The sequence below is a fragment of the Hordeum vulgare genome, chromosome 5H, assembly GCF_904849725.1.
Source record: "Hordeum vulgare subsp. vulgare chromosome 5H, MorexV3_pseudomolecules_assembly, whole genome shotgun sequence".
In the NCBI taxonomy this organism is placed as follows: Eukaryota; Viridiplantae; Streptophyta; class Magnoliopsida; order Poales; family Poaceae; genus Hordeum; species Hordeum vulgare.
In genome coordinates this window covers 32542869-32551739 of record NC_058522.1, presented here as the reverse complement: position 1 = coordinate 32551739, position 8871 = coordinate 32542869, and the positions used below count along the sequence as shown (strand labels likewise).

Below are 8871 nucleotides of genomic sequence, written 5' to 3'. Positions count from 1 at the left end.
ATAACCACCCTTGCCCAAATATGAAGTTTATTGAATCTGAGTTATGATGGGCTCATGGATTCTTCAAATTTCTCTAGGATCGATCTGTGCTTGCTCACGTGCCATGGCGATATAGTGTTGGGTTTCGAATTCATCCGAAAACATGCTCTCTCCGTGCAGACGAAAAACAAGACATCTAGGGTTTCCTTGAGCCGGGAGGAGCGCACATAAAATTGTCTGTATATGGAACGGATTACGATACAAGATCTTTCTTTCCTTCAACCAATTATGTTTTGCCCCGACCTGGACGTCGTCGATCAACAAGGGAGTTGCCTCCTCCTGGTAATGTCCAGCTTCCCATTGCCTCCTCCAACTTTGCTATCGCCGAGATGGACGAGCCAGCGTTCTCCGTGCCAATGTGAGAGGAGGACCGAGCCATCCCTTCCCCGTTGATCGGACGCGCCCCTTGTCGACATCAGCGAGAACCGATGAGTCCCCTCGAAACCCTAATCGCCCTAGTCGCCGTCGGAGGTACCAGCGAAAGAAAGGCCCCAACCATGTTTGAACATAATTGGAAGTATACTTTTGAGCACTCTTTTTGCAATTCGGTTCTTTTTGTACATTATTAGAGTTAGATATTGGGCCAAATTTCCAAGTAAATTAAAGAGGGAAAAGAAAAACTTAACCACAAACACACACTTGTCACCCCCTCCTCATCGCCCACGAGGAACACCTTCTGCCCACACGGCGCCGCGGCTCACCCACGGCGACCAGCGCGGCTCACCGGTGGCTGGTCGCCGTAGACCGCCCCAGCCCCCGCCACCGCGCCCTCCACCCTCGACGCGGCTCGCCCACGAGGACCAGCGCGGCTGCTCCCCCCTCATCGACCACGGCCGCCGCGACGACCAGATGGGAGAAGCTCCATGCCGGCGTGGTGGTGCGCCACCGAGCCACCTCCCACACGCCCTGCACCTTGAATCTAGCCGAGGGAGCTGCGTCTCCAGCCAAGACTACCACTGTAATTTTTTGATGCTCTTCCTCCCAGCACTGAATTTTTGTGCTTCCCTGTCTCCCCCTTGATCCTCGACTACCAATTTGACGATTTGCAGGATCGATTCACCTCCGGCGAGAAGCCAGGAAGCAGCAGGGGAGCGCCACCCACCACGCAGCAGCAGCAGCTCCTTCATCCATGGCGCGGAATTGAATTTCCATTTCTGACTAGGCTTTCCATAAACCACCATTCCCATTGTTTGTTTGGTTCTAGGGATTAGTCGGGCTGAATTTCAATAAGCCAGTACTCCAATTTCAAATGTACCTTTCTCTTACATAGCATTGTTTCTACTGATGGCATGTAACAGGTCACCTAAAATTGGACCCCCAACTTCATCTGTTAGGGTACCTAGGAATTTCTACCCACTAGTCAAGACTACAAGTGCAGTAAGTCCAACTTCATCTGCTAGGGTACCTAAGAATTTTCCTCCAGGAGTAAAGACTACAGGTGAAGTAAGAACTACAAGAAAGTAGGCTCTGCTGCTTGCATTGTACATTTGTTTCTCCTCGAGTTCAATGCATTTTATTGCTCTACATATGTTCTTGCTGCAGGGACCATGGTTTGCACAAGTGAGTGGTATTTTGCAAGAGGGCTCAGATGTCGGCTATTATGTTGGGGGAAAGGATTACTTCTTGCCGTTTATTTACACACCTTCTCTTATCGGGCATTACAAATATTGTTGTTGTTAATACTGTTGTCGACTAACATTCTAGAGGTTGCTACATAAAGGAACTTGGAATCAATTATCATTGCTGCAATACAGTGATAAAATTGCTATCACTCCCGTTAGATACATACTAATAAAACAACTCAATCAACTAGTCAGCCTGGAACCTTAGTCTACTGAACCTGACCAAGAATTTTGTTATGCTGTGCGAACAGGTTAGTCCTTCACAGTTCGAAGGTCATGCTATCCGAGCTGCTCGAAGCAAACAGTGAGTTTGTAGTCTTGTAATGTATTCTGTTAGGGCCCTGTTCAAACTATTATTCGCTCTGCTAACACTATTGCAGTTACCACAACATATACATGCCCAATGACATTCTTTCATGATTTGTCCGAATTGAGTCATCATGGTGTTTCTTACCAGCTGTGGAAATCTCATTTTGATACACTGACAAGTGTGTGTTGCTATTTGTTCATTTGGGGGGGGGGGGGGGGGAATGTGACATTGGATGCCTGAAGGAACATGGATGTGCTGCGCCGTGTTGCGTGTGGGGTAGGGTAAAGTTTTTTTCTTCACCCGTTTCATTTGGCAAAAGAAAACAATAACATTCTGAGCAAACTGCCGGTTAATTGTGTTGTAGATGGCAGCAAGATGGTGGTTCCTGTGATCCTCTTCCGTGTCATGGGCAGTGAAGCCGGCGGGCTACCCTTGGTCGCCATGAGCAGGGATAACCAAGGCTTGGTAAGTCGACAGTACATTTAGAGACTACCAGTATCTGTGCATTATATGTAGGGCATTCGAGTTTTTGACTTGCTTCGGCAAGACCAGGACCACCCCTGTTGCTCCCAACTTGAATGCAGATTGTGCAGCACAGTTACAAAGTCAGGGGGCAGGCATGATCAGCCCAGATAGAAAGGGGGTACAGACGCTTAGCTTTATTAGACCCAAATTGTGCAAGAACTTGTGCGACAGTATTACATTCTTGGGGCGGCGGCAGAACTGAAACTTGTGAGGCGGCATCTCAAGCAGCTTCAATAGCACCTGTTACGGGTCCCAGCATTCATCACAAAGCTTAAGCCTAACATGCTCAGCGTCTACTTTATTTTGGCCTGACTTTGTTCCAAGTCCCGAATGGTGATTGTCATGGAAGCCCCAAAGTCGGAAGCATCGCAAGGCCGTTCAGTGGTGATCCGGCCATGGGTCGTTCCAGTGAAGCCACCAAATCCAGCGCTCTTCCGAATCGTTCCAGGTCCGCGATACCGAGCCGACCAAGAAGTTTGGTGAGGCAGACCATCTGACAGTTGCTCCCCCCAACCAAACACACCCTTGGCAGTGTCTGCTGACTTCAGTTTGGGAAACAGGGGAACTGACTTGAGTTAAGGAAACAGCGCTTGCTGACCCGATTATTCCAATTCGTCTGTTTGGTTCTAGGGATTATTCGGTCAATCCGGGTCAGAATTTCGCAAGGAACGAGCGGAATTACGAGAATTCCATAGCAAGGTGATGATCCATTCGGTGTCTTCCATGTGAAAGTGTTTGATTTCTCATGGGATTTGAAGTTGCACGCTTGTTTCCCTGAGATGGGAATGGGATAGTTCTGAACTGAACCATAGTTAACTTGAGACAGAGTCGTGCCTGTCCCGTGTTCCCGCTCCCCTCTTCCTTCCTGCAGGCGCAACCGCAACCGGCCCCTTCCTTCAAATATCCCCCCGCCGCCCAAAACCAGAGCAGAGCAGAGCAACCAACCCAACCCAAAACAACCCGGCCCGATCAAAGATGGAGGAAAGCCAAGAAGAGAGACAGGCGCCTGCCGCCGCCGGCGCCGCCGCTCCAGCCCGCCTGCCCCTGCCTCCTCCAGGGCCGCTGCCTCCTCCGGCGATGGACGACGGCCACCTCGTGCTCCTCGGGGTGCTCCGCGTCCGGGCGAGGGGCCACCCCGCGTGGATGCTGCCCCCGCTACATCAACCTGGGCGTGGATGTCTATCGATTCCACCCGCAAGACGTCGTGGAGACTTACCCCCCTGCGACCGCGGGGGACGACCGTCTTCTTCATAAACATCGTCCACTCCACGACGGCGACTGACCACCGAAGCAGGAGAAGCGTCCCCGGGGGGATCTGGACATCTGATCGAGCCCCCGTTCCCCTCATATCCGGCTCCATTCAAGGTTATCGACAGACCTTCTCGTTCAAGGTGAGCGGCCCCCATGGCCATGGGAAGAGGCTTCGCCTGGGATACCTAATGCAACAACTCACCCTGCCATGGGACGAGGGAGCCATGGAAGGAGGTGATAAGTTGGTCCTATCCAAGGTCTATCCAACTCTGCACGGAGACATGATCGGGTCCGACCTCGCCAGTACAAGCAACAAGATGAGGAAGATCGGGGCCGGCTCCCCTGCGCAGGAGGCCGTCGCACCCGCTGCCTCCTCCAATGCCTGTTTCTCCTCGGCGCCCGCGCTCCGGCTGGGGAGCTCCAGTCCGGCGGCTCACCGGGCCCCCTCCCCTGCGCCTCCTCTCCGCTTGGTCCCTGCTCCGACCTCTTCCGACCTCCTCTCGGTCAGGTCCCTGCTCCGACCTCCTCCGCGCCTCGTCTCGGCCAGGTCCCCGCTCCGACCTCCTCCGCACCTCCTCTCGGCCAGGTCCCTGCTCCGACCTCTTCGAGCCACGGCATGCGGATCGTCTGTTCGGTTTAGTCCCACATCGGTTATGGGAGGAGACATAACACGATTTTTTAATGTAGTCGACGATCCATGCTATTGTTTAGTGAGGTTGTTTTGCTCAGGAGATGTTGTAGTATATGATTCGCTTGTATGTTGCTGCAACAGGTTGCAATAAAGATCCTCAACCCGGGATGGCAAGGGAGCAGAGAATTCTGCACAGAAGTTATGGTGTTGAGCAAGATGAATCACCCGAATCTTGTCAAGCTTGTTGGCTTCTGCGCTGATGATGATCGGAGGCTTTTAGTGTATGAATTCATGCCTCTGGGTTCCCTGGAAACTCACATTTTCGGTACGGTACTGAACTACCATGTGTGTAATAGTTCCCTACTTCATTACACTGTTGCCGAATAATCAGAAGCTTGTTTAACCAGAATTAGGTTTTGTTTTTCTTATCTTCCCAGATCTTCCCCCTGATAAGAAGCCTCTTGACTGGAATACAAGGATGAAGATACTTGCTGGGGCAGCTCAAGGCCTGAAGCATTTGCATGTTAACTGCAACCCTCCTGTCATAAACTGTGGAGTGAAATGCGCGAATATTTTGCTTGGCGAGGGATATCATCCAAAACTTTCAGATTTTTTTGTTCCAAGCAGAGTGGTGGGTACACCTGGTATTGTGCGCCAGAGTATCTTGAGAGCGGTCAGTTGACTACCAAGTCAGATGTTTACAGCTTTGGTGTTGTTATACTGGAGGTTATCACAGGAAGAAAGGCTTACCCTTATTCAATGGGTCAGAATCGAATGGGAGCTGAGCTTACTCTTGTTCAATGGGTAAGCATCACTTCCTGCGTTTTATTTTTCTTTTGAAGAACTAGTCCTTGCTTCTCCCCAATGCTATAAGTCTGTAGCAAGGGGACGTTGTGGTGATTTCTGATCTCAATTTGCTTCTGAAAACTGGCAAGCAGAAGCATCATAAGCTTAAGTTTTACTTACTCTATCAGTAGTTTTTAACCATTTGATTAGCACAGATTCGTGCATATCTTCTTTTATTACATTGGGTCAACAGAAAGGGAAAACTGTATGCGATGAAGATTAATTTTTGTGACTTTTGTTAATGTATAATTTCAGGCCGCCAACTTGATCGCCAGAAAGGATTTTGGAACGTTGGTAGATCAAATGCTTACAAATCAATACAGCATCACAGAATTGTGCAGGGCACTCACCATTGCTCGCATGTGCCTCAAAAGAACTGCCAGCGAGAGACCTGAGATGGTGGATGTAGCTGCCGCACTCGCCTACATCTCGACTTAATGAAGAACGCGCTCAGCAGCTCAAGATTCACCAGCCCGGGAAAGATGTAATAGATACTTGTTAATCTTAGCTTCCTCCTCTTGCTGACATGCTGCTGCTGTAGCGTGTAGATGTGATATGCTGCCGTATATTGACATGCCTACTCTGCCTTAAAGTGTTCAATGTTTTGTGTACATGTTGCCTACATATTTTGGTTCAGCCTCTTTACTTTTTCTTTCTTTCTAAAACAAAACATCTGAACAACCCAATAGGATACAAAGTACAGTTTCAGCACTACTTCTGGACGACACAATAACTGGTTTGGATATCAAGATCCTTGCTGGCACAGACGATTTACTACCTGATTCCACAGGAGTTTAGCCCTGGTTAGACGATTCAGTGGGATTTGACTTTCCCTGATAAAAGTAATTCAAAATGAATGAACCAACATTACCTTAGCTTTTTTTTTAATCATCTTTCTAGCTAGAAGAACCAGTCTTCAACAATGAAGTGTTTGTCCAGAGAAATATGTCTAGAAGAACTTACAACATCTACAACCGGACCCCTCAAACCCTCCTCAAACGTTCGGGCAGGCCGCTCGGTCAAAAAAATTCGAGGATTGGCCATCAGAAATGCTGAGTAGACAACCCGACGAGCTGTGGGGATTATTTGGCCGCCACCACGGTGCAGTGGTTCTGGAGCGATATTTGCATTTAGGATCTTGAACTTCACATTCCTAATTGGTTCATCACACAAGGGGCCTTCTCTAGCACCCCACTGAAACCTGAGGTTAGGGCAGTAAATAAAATGGTTAAGGAACTCACAAATATTCTGAAGGAAATTTGAATTAACAGAACATAATGCCTACCCTTGAACAATTGAATCTTTAACTGCATTTAGCAAGTTCTTATCCACCTCAACCGAAAGAGAGTCATCCAGTAGAATGTTAGGACCCTGTATGTCAAAGTAAGATATGTTCAATCCACAAAATGGAAATACAATATGAATGAAACGAACTGATGGTCTGGTGGAAAGTTTGTGGCACGTGACCAACTCAACATCAACAGGAAACATTTAATCGGTGGGCTGGAGGGACTCATACAACTCTAACAACAGATGGGAGAACCCAACCAATAAGATTAAATTTGATACACGCCTACACAATGACACGTGCGTTGCCACGGGCTATGAATATATTTTTTGTCGGTTTCATGTAAAATTATAATGCATGTATAAATTTCAAATGTATAGAAATGGCAGCATGTAACAATGGAGAAGCAATTAATCCACTTCACTTATGATGTAAGTTTATAAAAAATCTAATAGAACAATGTGTATATAGAAAGAAATGATCAAAATAGTTATCTATTACTCCCTCCGTAAACTAATATAAGAGCATTTAGAACACTATTTTAGTAATCTACACGCTCTTATATTAGTTGACAGAGGGAGTACAAACCAAGATATATTTGATGAATTTAAGATATTTATTTTATTCCATATATATATATATATAGTGCGAAGAATGTGGTCTTCATCTTCATTTGCATCATGCAATGTGAGTCACACCATGATCTTAGTGAGCTATAAATTGTAGGTACCTATAGTTCACTTGGTCGGTACTTTCTCGAAAAATGACTTGTTAGGTTATGTGACATTTATGTCACCACATAGCAGTTGCTCTTCTGTTCTTTTCTTGAAGGAAAAAAACCAATCACTCCTCTCACTCACATACTACACAACCTCCTCCTCCTCCTCCTCCATAGCGAGCAAGCCACCAGCTGTCGCCGCACCTCATCTCCCCGCCATGACTTCGTCGTCATCATCTATCCCTGGCACCTCCCCATGCGTTACACAGAACCATGTTAGCCTTCTTGGATTTTCTCCAAAATCTGCATGTGCACCTTCAAATATTTATTGCATCATTACACCCTCTTAATGAAGCCAATATATAGCAGCGAGCCAGCGACAAGTGACGGTTTCTATTGAACACGCCAAGGGGCAACGAATAATCGAAAGAAACAAAATATGGGTAAATAATTCTCCCATCAAAGCGGATATCCAGTAAAAATCAGGAGAATGATATAGTATAATCAACTTCCTTCATAAAATCAGTCAACACTTCGTACTCTCAATCCAATATGATTCATCATTTGCACATGTTAATATATCTGAATCATACAACAAATAATGCACACAAATTATCATATCCGTGCAATTAGGCAGAAGAGAGAAAAATAAAACATGTACCTCTTTAGATGTGCCTTCTCCATATAATCATCTCAATCCGAGTCCAAGACCCTCTCTCTTGTGATATGAATCCCAGAGTACCTCTGAACCGGACAACAACAATTGCTTGCAAAGTAGCGTGGGCCATCTTTTGTGGAGATACAACTATAGCATAAACAACACATGGACAAACTCTAGCCTACCAATAATATCGTGACACATGAATCAGAAATTAAAAATGTGAGGATACAAGGAGGAAGATGGTCGAGACACAAGCACCTACACCTGCATGACACGTCTCAAGAGCTTAAGGAAGAGGAGGGATCGTAGGAGAGAAGAGAGGACGCCAGATCCTTGCTCCTGCTCCTCGATAAATGGCCTGGCAACACCCCTGCAGCCGACAGCTTCATCCATGAGACAAAGGAAGGAATCATAGAGCTAAAGCTTCACTAATCAAAAGAGGGGGCAACAAGAAGGAAGGAGGAGGAACCTGCGTGCGTGACGGTTGTACAGAGGTATCTCTGCTCTAGCACGGTGTGAAAGACGACGAGCCAGCGGCACTCTTTCCAATGATCCTGCCCCGTCCGCCGTCGGACCTCCTCTCCTCTCCATGCTTCTCTCTCTCCCTCTCATCATCTCTCTCGTGCATATCAAATCGAGCGGCACCGGTGTTGCTCTTTGCCTGCAAGCCGTCGCCACCGCAGAAGAGAAAAGTGGGCGCTCCGCCACCGCCGGAGAGAAAAGTGGGTGCTCCTTCTGGCGACTCTCTCTCATCTGCTGCCACACCTCCTCTCGTCTTTCCTCTCTCTTGCTCCTTCTGTTAGGTTGATCTCTTCCGCGTGGGCCCAACGGCCCACCGGGCCCTTGATCTATGCGCCCAACCCGTTATGGTTGGTGGGCCCCTGTGACCTGCGTTATAAATAAAGTGGTGGGGGCCGGGGCGCACGGTACGAGGTTCATCGTGCCGCCGGACTCCTCACCGAAATCCCCTTGCGATCTAG

The 8871-nt window shown here is 47.7% G+C and overlaps 1 long non-coding RNA gene and 1 pseudogene across 1 annotated transcript; one reads left to right on the top strand and one right to left on the bottom strand.

Annotated features, from left to right (window-relative positions):
• Positions 1-2183: 2183 nt before the first annotated feature.
• Positions 2184-5835, top strand: LOC123395305 (annotated as a pseudogene).
• Positions 5836-6121: 286 nt separating this feature from the next.
• On the bottom strand, positions 6122-6598 carry LOC123396931. The gene is made up of 2 exons (XR_006609936.1): positions 6510-6598; positions 6122-6425 (listed from the first exon to the last, which is right to left on the bottom strand). It is a non-coding gene; the product is annotated as an uncharacterized LOC123396931 (long non-coding RNA).
• Positions 6599-8871: the final 2273 nt, after the last annotated feature.